The sequence below is a fragment of the Musca autumnalis genome, unplaced genomic scaffold, assembly GCF_047663935.1.
Source record: "Musca autumnalis isolate F117 unplaced genomic scaffold, ASM4766393v1 scaffold_2, whole genome shotgun sequence".
NCBI lineage: Eukaryota > Metazoa > Arthropoda > Insecta > Diptera > Muscidae > Musca > Musca autumnalis.
Window position 1 is genome coordinate 45665940 of NW_027411755.1, and position 18074 is coordinate 45684013.

The 18074-nt window shown below is 37.7% G+C and overlaps 1 protein-coding gene across 5 annotated transcripts in view; it reads right to left on the bottom strand.

Annotated features, from left to right (window-relative positions):
* osp (myosin phosphatase Rho interacting protein outspread) overlaps positions 1-18074 on the bottom strand; it is a 442634-nt gene that overhangs the window by 268802 nt on the left and 155758 nt on the right. The gene's annotated exons all lie outside the window — the stretch shown is intronic.

The window sequence follows — 18074 nt, forward strand, 5'->3', positions numbered from 1 at the left end:
TGCACATTTCTAACAGAAAGAGATCAAGAATATGGACTTTATCGGTCCACTCCTTCGGTTACCCCACACAAAATTTCGGAAAAGTGCAATTTAAGACCTCCTCTCGAATCGTTTTGACATTTCTTGTAACCAATTGTATTCACCGTCCCCTTTACGACGGTACAAGTTTTTTAAAGTGCAAGTCCATACTTCCAGAGTAAATTGTCCGAAAGCTTTAAAATCCGCTATGACACCATGTGTAGTGGATGAAGGGCACGATAACTCCCGAACGGATAAACCGATTTGGTCCAAAAATGTTTTGCGCAAAGTTAAAACAAGTTCTAAGATGGGTCACGTAGGTTCACACTTTCGGGGACTTCCCCCCCAAAAGTTCAAAACTTTTCGCTAAAATGGTGAGCATAAATACTGTCGAAGGCAGTAACTGGTTAGTATATGGACTATATACTCGTATGTCCACTCCTTCCGGTACCTTCCTCACAAAAGTTCGAAAATACTAGCTAAAATGGTAAGCGCAATATCTCATAAACGGAGCAATCGATTTGGACCAAACTTTGAATCTCGATATATTTTAACCAACATTAGTTTATATAAAGTGGGCCCTATCGGTCCACTCCTTGAGGTAGAAACCACAAAACAATTTCATCATTTTTGTGTGGTAAGGGTCTGTTCATGGATCCTTTGGGCATTTTTGCCGTAGGTCCTCCTACTGACTCTGTTTACGGGGATATTATGTTTTTCGTCCATATTTCCTGATATAATGCTCCAAAAGCTCTAAATTAGATGGTGACCAAGTGAAATGACTGGTGGGCGCGATATCTATCAAGAGGAATGACTTCGAAAATAAGACCCACTTCAAAAATGGACTATGTCGGTCATTCCTTTAGGTATCTCCCCTGCTAAACTCTTGAGCTTCAATCCAAATCCACATTTTTGTCGGCAAGTTTATACACCCAAAAGTCTAAAAACCCTCTAAATACATACGTTTTTTTTTTTTTTTTTTTTTTTTTTTGAAGAAAAAAATCAACAACAAAAAGTGTTTCGTTTCACACATGCTGAGGGTAAATCTCTGTCGGCAAAGTCGACTGATACATAGTGGATACTTTTTAAAGGTCTTAATTGGCTCTAACGTGCACCTATTTTATTGAGCTTCTGTTTTGAGGCTAAGATCGCTACACAGTGTGTCATGCTTACAAACATCAACATCAGAAGAACATTGAGGTCTGTTGAAACGTTTAAATGTTCATCAACAACACTTTGTATTTTTGCTTACAAAAAAACTCGTTTATAGACGGTGAGCATTGACCTCACAATGCTCTGTTTTGCAGTCCGACATATACGCACTGAGCCACCGTTTCTCTTTATATAATTGTTCCACAACCAAGACAGAAGGGGCAAGGGAGACACTATCATATCAATGACAGTACCAAGATTCATATTACCTAAATGAGATGGGATCTACTATATGATGCTGTCGGCTAGGAGGTAATCGGGTGTGGGGCTCGGGTCTGAAGTAATCCAATGTTGTCGTCTCCACGACATTCGTGTTGTAGAAGATCGGAGGTAATTGGGTGCTGTCGAGATAGAGTGTGGATAGTAGTGGAAGCTTCTATGGCCTGAATATGAGCCTGCAGATTGCTAAGAGCTTGGAGTGTGCTAAGCGCAGTGAACTTGCTAAGATCATGGAGCGTGTTAAGCTCTGGGAGCACACTAATAATAGCAAGATCAAAGACTTGTTAGATTGATACCAGATACCGAGATTTCGGACGAGCCATAGGTCTATTTTAGTCGTACTTTGTTTGCAGAATTTGGACAACTTATGGGAGAAAAAGCAACGAAGAAAGCCACCGTGGTGCAGTGCTTACAGTCCGCCTTGTACTCAGAAGCTCTACAGTTCAATCCCTGACCAGAACTTCAACATTTTCGGCGGTGGCAAATCCCTCAGCGTAATGTTGGCTTAGTATTTCAGCCATGAAAAACTTATCTACAGGTGGTGTCGTAAGACACGCCGTTCGGACTCGGCAATAAAAAGTAGGTCCCACATCATTGAACCAATATGAATCGGCGTTCACTTATTTTAGGAACATATGTAAGTATGTAAAACGAAGTAAATGAGAAAAATTACACCGACAATTGATGCTTGGATTGTGAGATGGATATTACTGGGGGTGGAAGAAGGTGTAAAAATTATATGCAACGGTCACGTTACATCTTTTAAGTGTAGACCTTCTGGAATGAGAAGACATTCTGGAAGACGAAAAGCGTTTCTGCCGTTCTGTGGTTAGGTCTTTTTCAATAATTTCACCAACATCTACATCGTGTATAATATGATCTATGAAGGTTGGACAATGCGGAGAATGAGGGGTATGGAGGGTCTTCTACTATAATGTATTCCTACAGAAGACCAGAGTTCTTTTAAAGAAGACCTTCTGGTATCCCGAAGGAAAACCAAAGGGAGTGTAAAAATCGTACTTTTGCGAGTAGATTTTCCTTAGGTCTTCTTTTGATCTTTTGATTTTCTTAAGGACGACTTTTGGCCTTTTTTAAGAATACCATGTGATATATGAAGACTCTTGGACTTCTGTAAGAAAGTCTTCGATAGAAGACCCTCTGGTATTTTATACGAATGACATCTCAAACCAATTAGAATGGCTTCTGATCTACTCTACAAAAGCTTTTGGTAGTTTATGTGAAGACCTTCTGGTTTTCTAAGAGAATGTAAAAACCACCTGCTCTTAATCTTTTTCTTTTTTATAATAGGAACCTCCAATCTTTTAAGTAAATATATTCTTCTCTGAGAACGCATTGCGGTCTATTGTGAGTATTCCTTTGGATTTATTACAAACATATTTTCAAGTTTCTGTGAGAAAGGCTTCTGGGCCTTTTTGAGAATACATGATAACCTTTTAAAGTAAGTCTTTATGGTATAATAAATGAAGGCTTTATGGTCTACACTGAGAACCCTTTCTAGTCCTCTACGAGAAGACCTCCTTGTCCTCCACAGAAATAGCTTCTTGTCTTTTATGAGAACATCTTTAAAGACCTTCTGGTCTTCTATAAAACGTCTCTCTGATTCTCCATAAGTCCATTATGAGAAGAGCTTTTGGTCTTCTTTGAGTACTCCGAAGGATGTAAACAAATGGAATTTAAGGAAAATGCCAAGAAAAACATCCTTTAAGGTTTAGCCTTGAATTTTATAGCTCTTCTTCAAATCTTCTAAACTTCTATAAGGCGACCTTTATTAAAAGACTTTTTAATATTCTAGGAGACAGTTTTTCAATCCTCTAGGATAAAACTTTGTTATCTTCTGGGAGAAGATCTTTCGTTCCTGTAATGAGACCTTATCATTATTGAACAACAAAATTAGTACTTCTTTCCTTCACGAGGAAGACTTCCTGGACTTCAAAAAGAATACCTTCACGTCATTTATGAGAAGACATTTTAGTCTTCCATGTAAAAAAAAAATAGTGTTTAGGACATATAAGGGATGTGTCGAGAGGACTATCCTTCAAGCTTTTGTAACAGATTTTAAGAGCTCCCCCTAAACTATGAATTGTATGGTGTCGGAAGTAAAGGAACGCTTTTCGAGTAAAAAGTGATAAAACTAAAGGAACAGAGCTATTATGAGATGCTTGAAAACCCCGTAATCGGCAGTACTCTTGTTTGTAATTACGCAATGTGCTCTAAGAGAGTCTGTTCCTCAGGTACCAATTCCAAGATCTACTGTATGAGTTTTACTTCCTTATTTAGTAGGGGTTTGCGGACTACTTTATATCACCGCTGTGTACTGTGTGACATGAATTCGAGGGTTTACACGATTCTCGAAATGGCGGTCGGCCAGCACCCTTTTTTAATTAACCAGAGTGTCTATTCCGCAGGTATCAATTCGCAGATCTACTGTATGAATCTTAATTTCCTCTTGGTAGGGGGTTGAGGTTGAGATTGAGAATGCAACTCCACACCGATCCGAAGTTGTGCCCAACCTTCGATATCACATCACAAGCTGATGTTTCCATAACCCATCACCATCGTCAGTTTTTAAGATGTTACATAGTTCAGAATATACCACTGAATGTGTAGTAGGAGAGGTTCCAGGCCCTTCTTCCTTCGCACCTTTTCAGAGAATGGGTCCCATTAAAGCCATAAAAGGAGACCAAGAACTTGCTAGGTCTACATTTATATTGAATATAAGCGTGCCTGATTTTCACCAAAAATTAGAGCCCCGATTGGGCGCTGAAAGAATGAGTCATATTCCCAAGCTAGACAACGTCGAGAAACTTCAATGGGGTCTTGGCTTTATGAGTATTTTCAGGCATGTAAAGCATCTCTACAAGTACTGTCGTTGGAAGCGACTTATATACTCGGTGATAAAAAGGATATACCATGCTATTGTGCTAAATATAGAATCGAAGAGAGATGTCCGTGACCTTACAGAGATGTACATGCGTGTGGGGTTTTTCAATGCGTTTGATAGCTTAAACGGTTAAAAAGTTTTATGGAATGGCAAACATTTTATGGAAATCGCAAATGGATCTTGATACCAACATCTGGTTCTCACAAAATACCTAGTATCCTTGGAGGTCTATTATAATTTTGGCTGTGATAAGCAACGTTCATTCACAGCTGCCTAAAAATCTTATTTTTCAAACTCTGTTAAGTTTTTGGCGTTCTCAGAAAGTTGGGGATATGAATACGTGGATGTCACCAAAGCTTCAATCACCTGAAGTGGAAAACCACCAAACAGTGCTTCTTTAGTGTAGACACAAACCAAAAAGGTGCTCGAAACATTGCCAGCATTGGTGACATGCACGTGTACCCATCCCCATACTACTGTTCTCACTTCGTTCACAAATTTCTGAAAAATTTTTGTTTTGAAATCTCCCTACAATGGCAACTCTGACCACAAAATAGCCGTAACATAAGTTGGCTTAGTGGAATTGCAAAAAAAAAACAGAAAATGTTTCAGAGACAGACATATACACAAATTGGCCAGAAATGCTTCCGTCATTGACATACAACATGACAATTGATTTTTGTTTTGATACGCGCCAAAATTTACTACTGTCATGTGTTACAAAATGTACCAAAGCTGCACTGGGGCAGCCAAAGCAGCGGCAGAAAAAGAACTAACAGAACCATCCAACCAGCAAAAATAACAATTTGCGCAGAATAAGCAGTTTTATAGGACAAACGCGTTAGCAGACGATTGTCGTTGTTGTTTATTTTCATTGTATGAAAATGACCGCTGGAACCACAAAGACAATGGCAAACATGGCACAGTCTACCTACCTACCAACCAACCATCCAGTACAGACATTCAGTCACTCAGCCAGACGAAGCAAAAAAATCTCCAATCCACATACCGTATAACTAGCCATTGAACTGTAATGATATTATTGGCCATACTGGATGATGGGAAGCAGGGAAAATACGACGCAGCGGGAAACTTCTTTCAAAATTCTTTGGTCTGCCAGAAGTAGTGTGAGTCACACTACTAAGATAGACAGTTATCCAACCCGAAGCCAGCGGAGTACAAAAAACCGAAATGAAACGAGGCAACGAAAAACTATGTTATGAAAACAAAATCGGCGTATTCTTTTGCTTTGACTCTGTGTTTTCTTTCGTTTGTTTATCTTCTTTGTTTTATTTCATTTCATTGTTAATCAGTTGCCCCAAAACCAAAGCTAATTCTCTTGGGGATTCTGTTCTGCATCATGTGATGGAGTAGCTAGTCGCCTACCAGGGAATCTATACAGTTAAGTTTTGCTTGGCAGCAGATAAGTTTGGTGAACTGTGAAATTGAAATGAAAAGACAAGACAAGGAAGGTGACATTATTTTTGTGCTCAAAGGAAGGGTTCCGTTCGTTGGGATAGAGGGAAAAAAGATAAGGACGAAGTTGTTGGAAAAAAATTATACAATAAATTTCATCACATCTTGAGTGCACGTGCAAAGGATGCACTCAAGAAAATAACTTCTGAAATATTTGTGGCGCGCTATATAAGAATGCTGTAACCAAGGATTTCCTCGAGTGTAACCAGAACTGCATTACAAGATTCTATTTTTTCGGATTTTGTTATAGTTTCCCCCCTATGTATTTTCATTCCAATAACAATATATTGCCTTTGTAGAGAACAAATGATGCCTTGAGAGAGGAAATTCGAAACTATGCCTATTTTCAACAAACTGTAGAATGAACATTGTAGCGGCAATGCAGACAGCAGCGAAAAAAAAAAACAACCAAAACACACATTTAGTTTGACGTACTGACGGACTAGTAGTATTTCTGTGGTAGTAGCACATCGAACTGACTACCTATCTGAGCTTCGAATGTCTAGCTAGTTGTTACAATAGAAGAAGAATCAAGGAAGGCTGATTGGCTGATGTTTCTGTTTTTGTTGGTTTTATAGGTTGGGTTGGGAGGATGATGCCACACGGTTGACTGCATGCCTGTCATGCGCACATATGGCAAATGTTGCATGGCAGTTTGTGTGTCGTTTTCGAAAAAAATATAAGTTCTGCTCCGCTACAACGGAGTATTTTTTTGGCATAGTGCCAAAACATTAAAACTGTTAGCTGGTATTAGCGGCGCTGCCGTTGTTGCACAGCGTTGCAGCACAAAGCCTAGAAACAAAGAAACCTAGAAAGAATATCGGCAACATCGTCATCCACGTTGCAACAAAATAGCATCACCGTTAAATGGCTACAATATTGAAATTTATTTTTATGTTGATGATCATTTGATGAAAATTTTACGATGTCGTATACAATGTGAGTTTTACGTTACGACGAAGTTTTTGTTGCTGTTGTTGTTGTTGCTTTGGAACTGTTTTTTTGCAGTCTAAATGTGTGCTTCGTTTCAATCGCCATACATTAAAAACAAATGAAAAAAAGAATTTGAACTTTTGTTTAGAGCTACGCAATTTGCAATTTTTTCGTTGGCCTAGGATATAACCCAGCAAACAAAGTGAGTTAAGTGTGGTGGTATAAATTTTATAAATAATTCATGCCATTGAAGCAACAATTTGCAATTTGAAAAGAACGTCAATAGCCGTTGACGATGGTGTCAACATTACTCTCTATATTGCCAATGTGTAGTCAGAGGGCATAGACGCCCTGATCAAATACTTTCTAAATTTCGAGGCGACTTCAATGATCATTTAGAAGGAGTCATTGACTAGACTGCTGAGGCCAATCTAGATTCTCATTCTCTCCCTCCAGAGGAATGTTTATAATTTCAAACTCGCCGTCAATAGCCGCTGATCAGGTACCAACAATAGCCCAATATTAACCTTAATGAAACTTCCGAAAAGTAATTTACTGTGTGAATTTGTCAACAGTAGCACGTGAAAACTATTTATTCGTATGACATATTTTTCCAGAGATATTTTTCTGTAGATGACAAAGGGTCAATGAACATTGTGGCATCAATGCCACTGACATCGAATCAATAGCATAATATGAACGTCAACAACATTAAGAAAGCTATCAATTATTTTTGTAACTGAAAAGCGTCATGAAATATTGGAATGACGGCAATATCCATTAACACAGAATCAATCAATGGCATGGAATGTAGACGTCATATAATTATTTTGAATTCTAAATTGACATTTGACGTCATTTGACGTGTAAATGTTTTTTCTAATAACAAGGCGACAGCAAGTACTGATAAGACGTCGATACTGTGGACCTGTACGAAACAATTTTAAAATATTTTTTTCGAAATTCTAATGGACGTCAAAGGTGTCAGTATAACCCTTGTAATGGACCTATTAATACTCCGCAGACGTCATTGTCCATTATCAAGGAAACTTGACAACATCAACATGACAGAAATCATTATGATCGAGTTGTCATGCATCGATTTTTGCAAAGCATTTTTTGAATGACAAAGCGTCAATGACAACTGGCAACATAACAATAACTTTTTACAATGGGGGTTATCATGAATGAAATTTCCCGCCGTTGTAACTTAAGGGAGGAAGTGAAAAAATTCACGGGGAATTGTCGTTCATGATAACCCCTAATGAGTCAAATGATATTTTCAAAATAACCCTTTATAAATATGTTTATGATGAGGTATCAATATGCAATTATAAAGCGTAATTTATCACTCTCAAGGTATCATTGACCACTGCCAAGGCGTCAAAGATGATTGTCAAGTCGCCAATTATCACTGCCAAGATGAGTTTGTAAATATTTCTATGATCAGGCGTCAATGTGCAGTCAAGTCGTTTATCATCAAAGATCATTTTCAGGACTCCAATGATCATTTTCAAGGCGTCAAAGAAGGCGACTCCAATGATCATTTAGAAGGAGTCATTGATTAGACATCAAATGTGTTATGCTGATGTCAATCTACACTCACATTCTCTCTCTTCCGAGGAATGTGTATAATTTCAAACTCGACGTCCATAGCCGCTTATCAGGTACCACCAATGGCACAATATGACCCTTAATGAATATTCCAAAAACGCCATTACACAGTAAATATGTCAACAGTAGCACGAGAAAACTATTTATTCGTAAGACATATTTTTCCAGAGATATTTTTCTGTAGATGACAAAGAGTCAATGAACATTGCGGCGTCAATGAACATTGTGGCATCAATCCCAATGGCATCAAATCAATAGCATAATATGAACGTCGACCACATTAAGAAAGATGTCAATTATTTTTGTAATTGAAAAAGCGTCATGAAATATTGGAATGACGTCAATATCCATTAATATGGAATCAATCACTGGCATGGACTAAATTGATGTCAACTGTGTACGTTTTTTCTAATGACAAGGCGTCAGCAAGTACTGATAAGAAGTCAATATTGTGAATCTGTACGACTCTAGGTCCCAATTTACATTAGGCGAGTTTACTTGCGGCAATTGTCAGTTTGATGGAGAGAGAGGTGAGGCATATGGTAACCCTTTGCCTCTCAGCCCCCTCTCTCACCTACAAACTGACAATTGCCGCAAGTAAACTCGCCTAATGTAAATTGGGACTAGACAAGATTTTTGAATAATTTTTCGAAATTCTAATGGACGTCAAAGGTGTCAGTATAACCCTTGTAATGGACCTATTAATACTCCGCAGACGTCATTGTCCATTATCAAGGAAACTTGACAACATCAACATGTCAGAAACCATTATGGCCGAATAGTCATGGATCTAGTTTTGCAAAGCATTTTGTAAATAACAAAGCGTCAATGACAATTGACAAGTTCACAATAACTTTTTGCAATGAATCAAATGATATTTTCAAAATGACCCTTTATAAAATTTTTATGATGAGGTATCAATAAGCAATCATAAAGACTAATTTATCACTCTCAAGGTGTCATTGACCACTCCCAAGGCGTCAAAGATGATTGTCACGACGCCAATTATCACTGTCAAGATGATTTTGTAAATATTTCTATGATCAGGCGTTAATGTGCAGTCATGTCGCTTATCATCAAAGATCAATTTCAGGACTCCCATGATCATTTTTAAGACGTCAAAAATCATTGTCAGGACCATTGTCAAGCCGTCAATGATCATTGTCAGACGATCCAATGATAATTTTTAAGGCGTTAGTGATCATTATCAATGCTTAATGATCATTCTTCAGACGTCATTGAAGGCCTCAATGATCATTGTCAAGGCGTCAATGACCATTGTCAAGTCGTCAACGGTCCTTTTCGTGGCTTAATAATCATCGTTAATACGTCAATGATCATTTTCAAGGCGCCAATGATCATTGTTAAATCATCAATGAACATGGCCGTATTCTTTAACATAAATAATAATGTTCCATCCATTATATTACATTTGATTAGACTTCAATGACCTATCAAAACCCTTATCAAAACGTCATGCATCGATTTTTGCAATGAATTTTGTAAATGCCAAAGCGTCAATGACAATAACTTTTTTTACAATGAGTCAAATGATATTTTTAAAATAACCTTTTATAAATCTTTTTATGATTAATATGCAATCATATAGCGAAATTTATCACTCTCAATGTGTCATTGACCACTCCCAAGGCGTCAAAGATGATTGTCAAGTCGCCAATTATCACTGTCAAGATGACTTTGTATATATTTCTATGATCAGGCGTCAATGTGCAGTCATGTCGCTTAACATCAAAGATCAATTTCGGGACTCCTATGATCATTTTCAAGGCGTCAAAGATCATTGTCAGGACCATTGTCAAGGCGTCAATGATCATTGTCAGGCGATCCAACGATCTTTTTCAAGGCGTTAGTGATCATTATCAATGCTTAATGATCATTCTTCAGACGTCATTGATCATGGTGAAGGCCTCAATGATCATTGTCAAGGTGTCAATGATCATTGTCAAACCGTCAACGGTAATTTTCGAGGCTTAATAATCATCGTTAATACGTCAATGATCATTTTCAAGGCGTCAATGATCATTCTCAAGGCGTCAATGATCATTGTCATATCGTCAATGAACATGGTCGTATTCATTAACATAAATAATAATGCTCCTCACATTATATTACATTCGATTAGACTTCAATGACCTATCAAATCCCTTATCAAAACGTCAGCGGATTTTGACATGCCATCAGTTACCATTTTCAAGGCATTTACGATGATGTATTTTGATATATAATAAGTAGTTTTTGACTATAACCCGTTAATTTGTAGATCAATGCCTTCTATTTGAGTTCCAGGAGGAAATAGTTTTATGACAAAGCGTCAATATATAATCTTAAGCCGTCAATCTTAATTCTTAAAGAAACAATTTCATTTCACATAATGTCGTGATGACCATGGAATGAATGACTGTTGAAGCCATCAATGGCCTGTGACAATGCACCAATTATTAATGGAAATGTGTCACGGATTACACTTAAAACTATTAAAATTTTCCCGATATCTACACCATCACAACAAGGTTAGACTTAACCCTCCTTATGACGTCAATGATTATTAAGATGGAGCCAATGACCTATGAGGCGTCGATGAAAACTCTTGAATTAGATACCAAAGACCACTGACAAGAGGACCTAAAATACTCCCAAAGCAGGTCATTGACATCAATTATGTCTGATAAATTATAAGGTATCAATAACCATCATTAAGACGTCAATGGTCATTATGATGTAGTCAATGACAACTTATAAGGGGTCAATAAGCATTGACGAGTATGTCATGTATTTTTTTTCGAATCACTGACCTCTGAAAAGACTTCACAGATTTTCAAGAAGGTGCATAGGATGTCAATGGCCATTGATATGTACTCAATGACTACTTATAAGGCGTCAATAAAAATTGACGAAGCGTCAATAACTTTTGAGAATATTTTACGGATCCCACTTAACGACAATGGACTTTTTTGGAATTAGTGTCTTTTGAAAAGATGTCTCAGATTTTCAAGAAGGCATCTTTAAATTATTAGGCTCACATAACCATTACTAATGATCGTTGATTTGGTGTCAATGGCTATTTTTGCGAGGTCAATTAACAACAAGTGTGTTGTCGGCGTCAAAGATTCTTGGTTACTTGTGTATGAAACAAGTCAGTGATAATGAGAGTCAAGGCGTCAATGATCATTCACAATAATGTTCATTATTTAGGGTCAAGAATAAAAATCATCTAAGAGTTTGAGGAGCGGCTTGGTACAACCAGCAACTGTTTTTTTGACTGGTCTCAGAGACGTCAATGAGCATTATTACTTTATATAACAGAGCGTAATAAAAGTAGATCAAAGGCGTCAATGACCACTGATGGGCACAAACAAATAACGAGCGACACTAACAAATATTGGGGGCGGTTACAAAACATTAATGAGCCTATTGAAGGTATCGAGAATCATTAAACCAACACCGCAATCGCATCAATGACGTCATGGGCATTCATAGGACTTCAAACACATTTTATTGAAGTCAAAGGCTGGTCTGAGTCGTTTCGACTCAGCGTCAATTAATATGGGGGGCTAACAATGTACGAAGGAGTGGCGTCAATAAAAATTAAGGTAGGTGACAAACGAAAGACTGATTGATTGATTTTGAAGATTACTTAGAAGGTCAATTGAAAGTTAATTGAGAAAGGTTGGCGAAAAGGACTATGTGACCAATTAAAAGCGTCATTGTGCGAGCAGAAAGCTTGACGCTTGGGTATATAGGAGCAATATCGAACAAGAAGTCAATTCAAAGAGTCAATTAATGATAAGTTTAGCGAATAGGTAGTGAGGGCAGTAGCAAGGCATAGATTGGCACATAAGAAATATCAAAAATCATCCAAACTATTCATAAGACATCCATGACATATTATTGAAGTCAAAGGCTGATCCGAGGGGTGTCCAAGGCGTCAATGAATATTAACAAGCGATAATGTATAACGAGTGGCGTCAATAACAATTGGTGCCTATGACAGGGAATTGTAGAAACTATGAGGTGTCAGCATCAGCAAATTATCACCAGTGTGTCTCACATTTTTCTTTGGGTTATGAATCTTTCCCAAAACGAACTGTTATATTTTCTTCTTCAAAACGAAACTAAGTAGCTGTTGTGTGGAGTAGGGGTAGTCTATGGCACATACCCGAACTTTGTAATGTATTACATAGTTTTTTTTTTTTTGTGAGACATTTTTTCACCTCTCCCATTGTGAAAAGCCATTTGATGTTCGATCACATTAGTTTACGTATTGTAAGAATGAAGAAGAAAAAGCACCGTTGGACTACACAAACATTTTTTTCGTCAAAACCAGAAGCAAAAGACGAAGACGAAAATGACGTTTTATTGCACTTCTTGGCACATTATTTTGATTTTTCATTCTTTTAAAGTGGAACGAATGACATTTGTAGGCAATTTCATTACAATCGTTGCTACATTGATTCTTTCAATTCGTTTCAATGACCCAAGGCAACAATTTAACGTAGAAGAGAATCACAAACGATTGATTGTTTTAATTTATGGCACAATGTATTTTGGGTATTTCGAAGAGAGATGAGGGAGATTGTTATGCCATTTAATTTTCCTAAAGTTGCGGAAAATAGTTTTACAGTTGTCCAGTAAGTGGGCTGAATTTTGGAATTTGTCAACCTAAATTGTAAGTAATTCAATTTCTTAGAGGTTGGTTGTTATTTAGGAGGTCAATTGACTTGGGATACGATAAGAAATCATGGCGAAGAGTGCTATGTGGCCAATAAAGAAATAGGCGTAGGAAAGGTGTCAATGACTATTGAGAGGTGATAATGAATATCTAGTGATGTACATAAATATTAAGGGAAGTCAATGGATATAAAATATCGTCATAAAAGGTAACATAAACTACACTCAACGAATCACAATTGACTCAATAAATATGATTAAACGTTAAAAGTCAAACAACCTTTGGCATGTCTAAGTAAAAATTTTTTTGTAATGGTCTCATAGGCGTCAATGGGTAGTGAAGGGTGTCAATGGACACAAAATGGAGTCATAAAAGAGCATCAGATGAGTCAAAGAGCATTGATGAGAGTCAATGCACATCGCATGCTGGCGGTGGCAAGACATTGAAGATGTTAAGATGTCATCCAACAAGCATTAAAACCGCATCAATGACGTCATAGTTATTCACAGCAATTCAATAGCTCTGAAGTCCAATGCTAAGTGGTTTCGAAGGCGTCAATTAGTACTGAGGCGCATCAGTTGATACAGAGTGGCGTTAATGACGTCATGAAACGTCAAAATAATTGTCGATGATTATTGTCAGGCGTCTATGAATGCCAGAAAAGTCATCTATAATTATTGTTGGGCGTCAATGAGTGAAGCGAATGAATAAATAGTGACGCGAATACATGGTTGCGAACGAGAAACAATAAGGAAAAACAGTGAACATAAAATGGCGTCATCAAAGAAAATCAAAGGCGCCAAAGCTCATAGATGATTATTGTCGGGCGTCAATGAGCATAAAGTTACGTGAATTAATAAATGGTAGCGTGAGTAGACGGTCGCGAAAGAGAAACACATTTTTAAACTAGTCTCAGAGGCGTCAATGGGCAATAAGGAGAGTCAATAAACATAAAACAGCGTCATCAAAGAAAATCAAAGGCGTCAAAGAGCATTAATGACGTTAACAAAAATCGCATGTCGCCATTAAATATTAAAGGCGCTGACAAATCATTGATGAACATATTGAATGCGTCAAGAATCATCCAAATATCACCAAAACCACACTAATGACGTTCTAGTTATCCATACGACTTCATTCAAGTCTAATGAGCATACAAGGCGTACCGAGGCGTGGCTATTTATAACTAGCGGGGCATCAATGGCGTCATGAAAGGACAACATGGGAATCTAGACAGCAATATACAATAGTAGAGACCTCGATGATTATTGTAGGGTGTTATCTAAGAACAAGTGGCGCCAATAAATATTGATGGTGGTGACAAAACATTGATGAGCATGTTGAAGGCGGTAAAGAAACATCCAACTAGAGAGGAGCTTAAAAGTTCCTATTGATGTCAAAGTAAATGTATAATGAGGGGCATCAAACAAATTCAGGCCGATGAAAAAGCAATTATAAACATTTTGAGGATGAGAAAGGTTGGCAAATATAGTAAATATGTCAGAGCCTCTGAAAAGCGTCAATGTGCGAGGAGAAGGATTGACGCCTGAGGGGTGTTAAGGAGTTATTACGATTCACAAGTAGTGTAAATAACAATTGAATGCCGTCAATGCATATAAAAGGGGATCAATGCGTCAATGAGTGCTGAAGGTCGACAAAGAATCATCAAAACTGTATCACCGAAGTGTTTATCTGGAACACATTTCAGGGTCTTAAAGGCATAAACTGAGTGAGTACTGAGACGGGACAACGAGTGGTGTTAATAAATAATGAGGGGCGGTTACAAAGGATCAATGGACACTATGAGAGTGTCAAGAATAAAAGGCGTTATTGAATTTTGACCTTCGGCTGATCTCGAAGTACTAATTTGTGTTTTCAGTAAATTTCAAATCACCATTATGTAACTCTATTTGATTTCGAATGACAAGTTTTGCTTTTACCAGATCTTGAAAGACAAGTTGGATTAATCGGCTGATAGTGAAGGACCATTTTGTGACTTCAATTTATCTGAAAGGACTAATTTGTGTCTACATCTCGAAAGACCATTTTGCGCTTTCAATTGAATCCCAAAAAACAGTTGTGTCAATTTGGAAAGACTATTTTGAAACTGCAATTGATTTCGAAGGACCACTTGGTGCCTAAAATGTATCTCGAAGGACCAATTTGTGTCTTCAGTTTATCTGGAAGGAAGGTATGAAGGCACAACACTTCAATTGATCTCAACGCCCATGTTTTCGTTTTCTGCTCATTTCGAAAGACCATTTTGCGCTTTCAATTGATCTGGTAGGCCATTGGGCCAATTGGTGTCTTCATTTGATCTCGTAGGGCCTTTTTGCGCTTTCAATTGATCTCGAAGGGTCTTCAACTGATCTCAAAGGACAGTTTTGCATATTAAATTTATGTCGGAAAAATATGTTATGGCTTTAAATGTTTTCGTGGAACTATTATGTGCCTTCAGTTTATTTTGAAGAACCATTTGGTTCAATCAGCTTCTCCCGAAGGACCTTTTTGCGCTTTCAATTGATCTCGAGGGACCATTGGGTCCTTTCAGGTGATTAAAAAAAAAACATTTTGTGGCTTCAATTGAACACGGTGGACCATTTTGCGCTTTCAATCGATCTCGAAGACCATCTTTTACCTTAAATTGTTGTCGGATAACCATTCTGTGAATTTAATTGCTGTCGAGGGACCAATTCGTGCTTTCAATTGACCTTGAAGACCATTTTATGCCTTCAATTGATCTCAAAGGACCATTTTGTGGATTCAGCTTATCCCAAATGACCATTTTTTTCTTACAATTGATGTCGGAGAACCACTACTGAATTAGTGGGACCATTTTGTGCCTTAAATTAATTTCGAAGAAGCATTTGGTTCAATCAGCTGATCTCGAAAGAAATTTTTGCGCTTCAATTGATCTCCAGGGACCATTAGGTCCTTTCAGATGATTGAAAAAACATTCTGTGGGTTCAATTGAACACGGTGAAACATTTTGCGCTTTCAATCGATCTCGAAGGACCATTTAGTGTCTTCAGCTGATCTCGAGGACCATCTTGTACCTTAACATTATTGTCGTAGAACCATTCTGTGACTTTAACTGTTCTCGATGGACCAATTCGTGCTTTCAATTGACCTTGAAGACCATTTTGAAGGACCATTTTGTGTGTTCAGCTGATCCCAAATAATAATTTTGTAATTTTAATTGATGTCGGAGGACTATTACTGATTCCGTGGCACCATTTTGTGCCTTAAATTAATTGCGCAGGACCATTTGGTTCAATCAGCTAATCTCGAAGGACCTTTTCGCGCTTTCAATTGATCTCAAGGAAACATTGGGTCCTTTCAGATGATGGAAAGACCATTTAGTGTCTTCAATTGAACACGGTGAACCATTTTGCGCTTTAAAATTGACCTTGAAGACCATTTTATGCCGTCAATTGATGCCGAAGGACCATTTTGTGTGACTATTATTGATTCCGCTGCACCATTTTGTGCTTTAAATTAATTTCGAAGGACCATTTGGTTCAATCAGCTGATCTCGAAGGACCTTTGATCTCGAGGGACCATTGGGTCTTTTTAGATGATTGAAATACCATTTAGTGTCTTCAATTGAACACGGTGGACCATTTTGCGCATTGAAATTGACCTTGGAGACCATTTTATGCCGTCAGCTGATCTCGAAGGACCATTCTGTGTGTTCAGCTGTGCCATTTTGTGCCTTAAATTAATTTCGAAGGAGCATTTCGTTAAATCAGCTGATCTCGAAGGACCATTTGGTTCAATCAGCCGATCTCGAAGGATCACTTTACTTGATCTGGAAGGGGCATAAAATTGTCCTTCTCACGTCTTGTCATCTCTCTCCCTCATTCTTTTCCTTAATCATTCTTGTCCTCCTCCCCTAAACGATTTGCTAATTAATTTACGTCTCGTTTAGCAAAAGATTAATGCTGAAAGTCCACTTATAACCCCATAATTTCGGGCAACAAAATATTTCACTCAGTTTAATTGAAATCCAGCCTACATTTTTCCTTCATGGGCTTCTTTTTTCGCATTTTATTTTTTTCGCTTGACTTGAAGGCTAATTCAAAAATAAGACAAATTGATTATTTAATCAATGGTTGGTTGCTTGGTTGGAGAGTTCGTCGTTCGACAAATAAAAGTAAAAGTCCCAGTCCAGTAGTCAAGAAAGAAGAGAAAGAAGTTAACTTTTACATCCATCCAGAAGGTCTATAAGCTGTTGATCTTTTGTAATAAATGATTAAAGTGGGCATAAATTAAAGGCCATTTGACCCAATGTTGACCCGCCCATATAATGTTAACGCACAATAATTTCCAACCGTGCTCTTCTGTGCCACAAGATATTTGCAAAGTCATGAAGATTGTAAATGAAATGATCTTCTCTTAAGCGGGATTTTTTTTTTTGCGGATGGACTGCTTATAAGAAAAGGGTCAAATGTATAAAATTGTTGTTGTTGTTGTTGCTGTTTTTTTTAAAGACTTTAGCCAAACGACAACAGAGCAGACAATGTATCTTTTTTTTTTGGTGCAGAGGATTTGTAATGTTATGGCAATGTTTTGTTTTTTATGTTTGCTGTTGGTAAGAGCTTCCTACTGTATCGGCCAGCCTGGCAGCAAGCAAACCATTCAGCCTGCAACGTCATCTTCAAAAGGTGCCAGTAAAGTCGTTTTGGACATGTTGCCAAAAATTTATGTTATGATGATTTTCATTGTTGTTGTGTGTTAAGGTTTTTTTTTGGTTACTTGGTTTGGTGTTGGCCAATCACCCATAGTGGTGGTGGTGGACCAGCCAGCCAGGTTGACTTGGTGTGTTTGCTGGTTGGATACCCATCTTCCTTCATTGTAGGATTTTTTTTTGTTTTTTGATTTTTTTCTTGTCCAGGGTCACAAGGCTATCAGCCACATGTGTGTGCGTCCTAAAAGTTATGTCTTTAGACAATGATGTTGATCATTGTGTTAAAGGCATCATCATCTTTCTTTGGTAGTTGTTTTTTT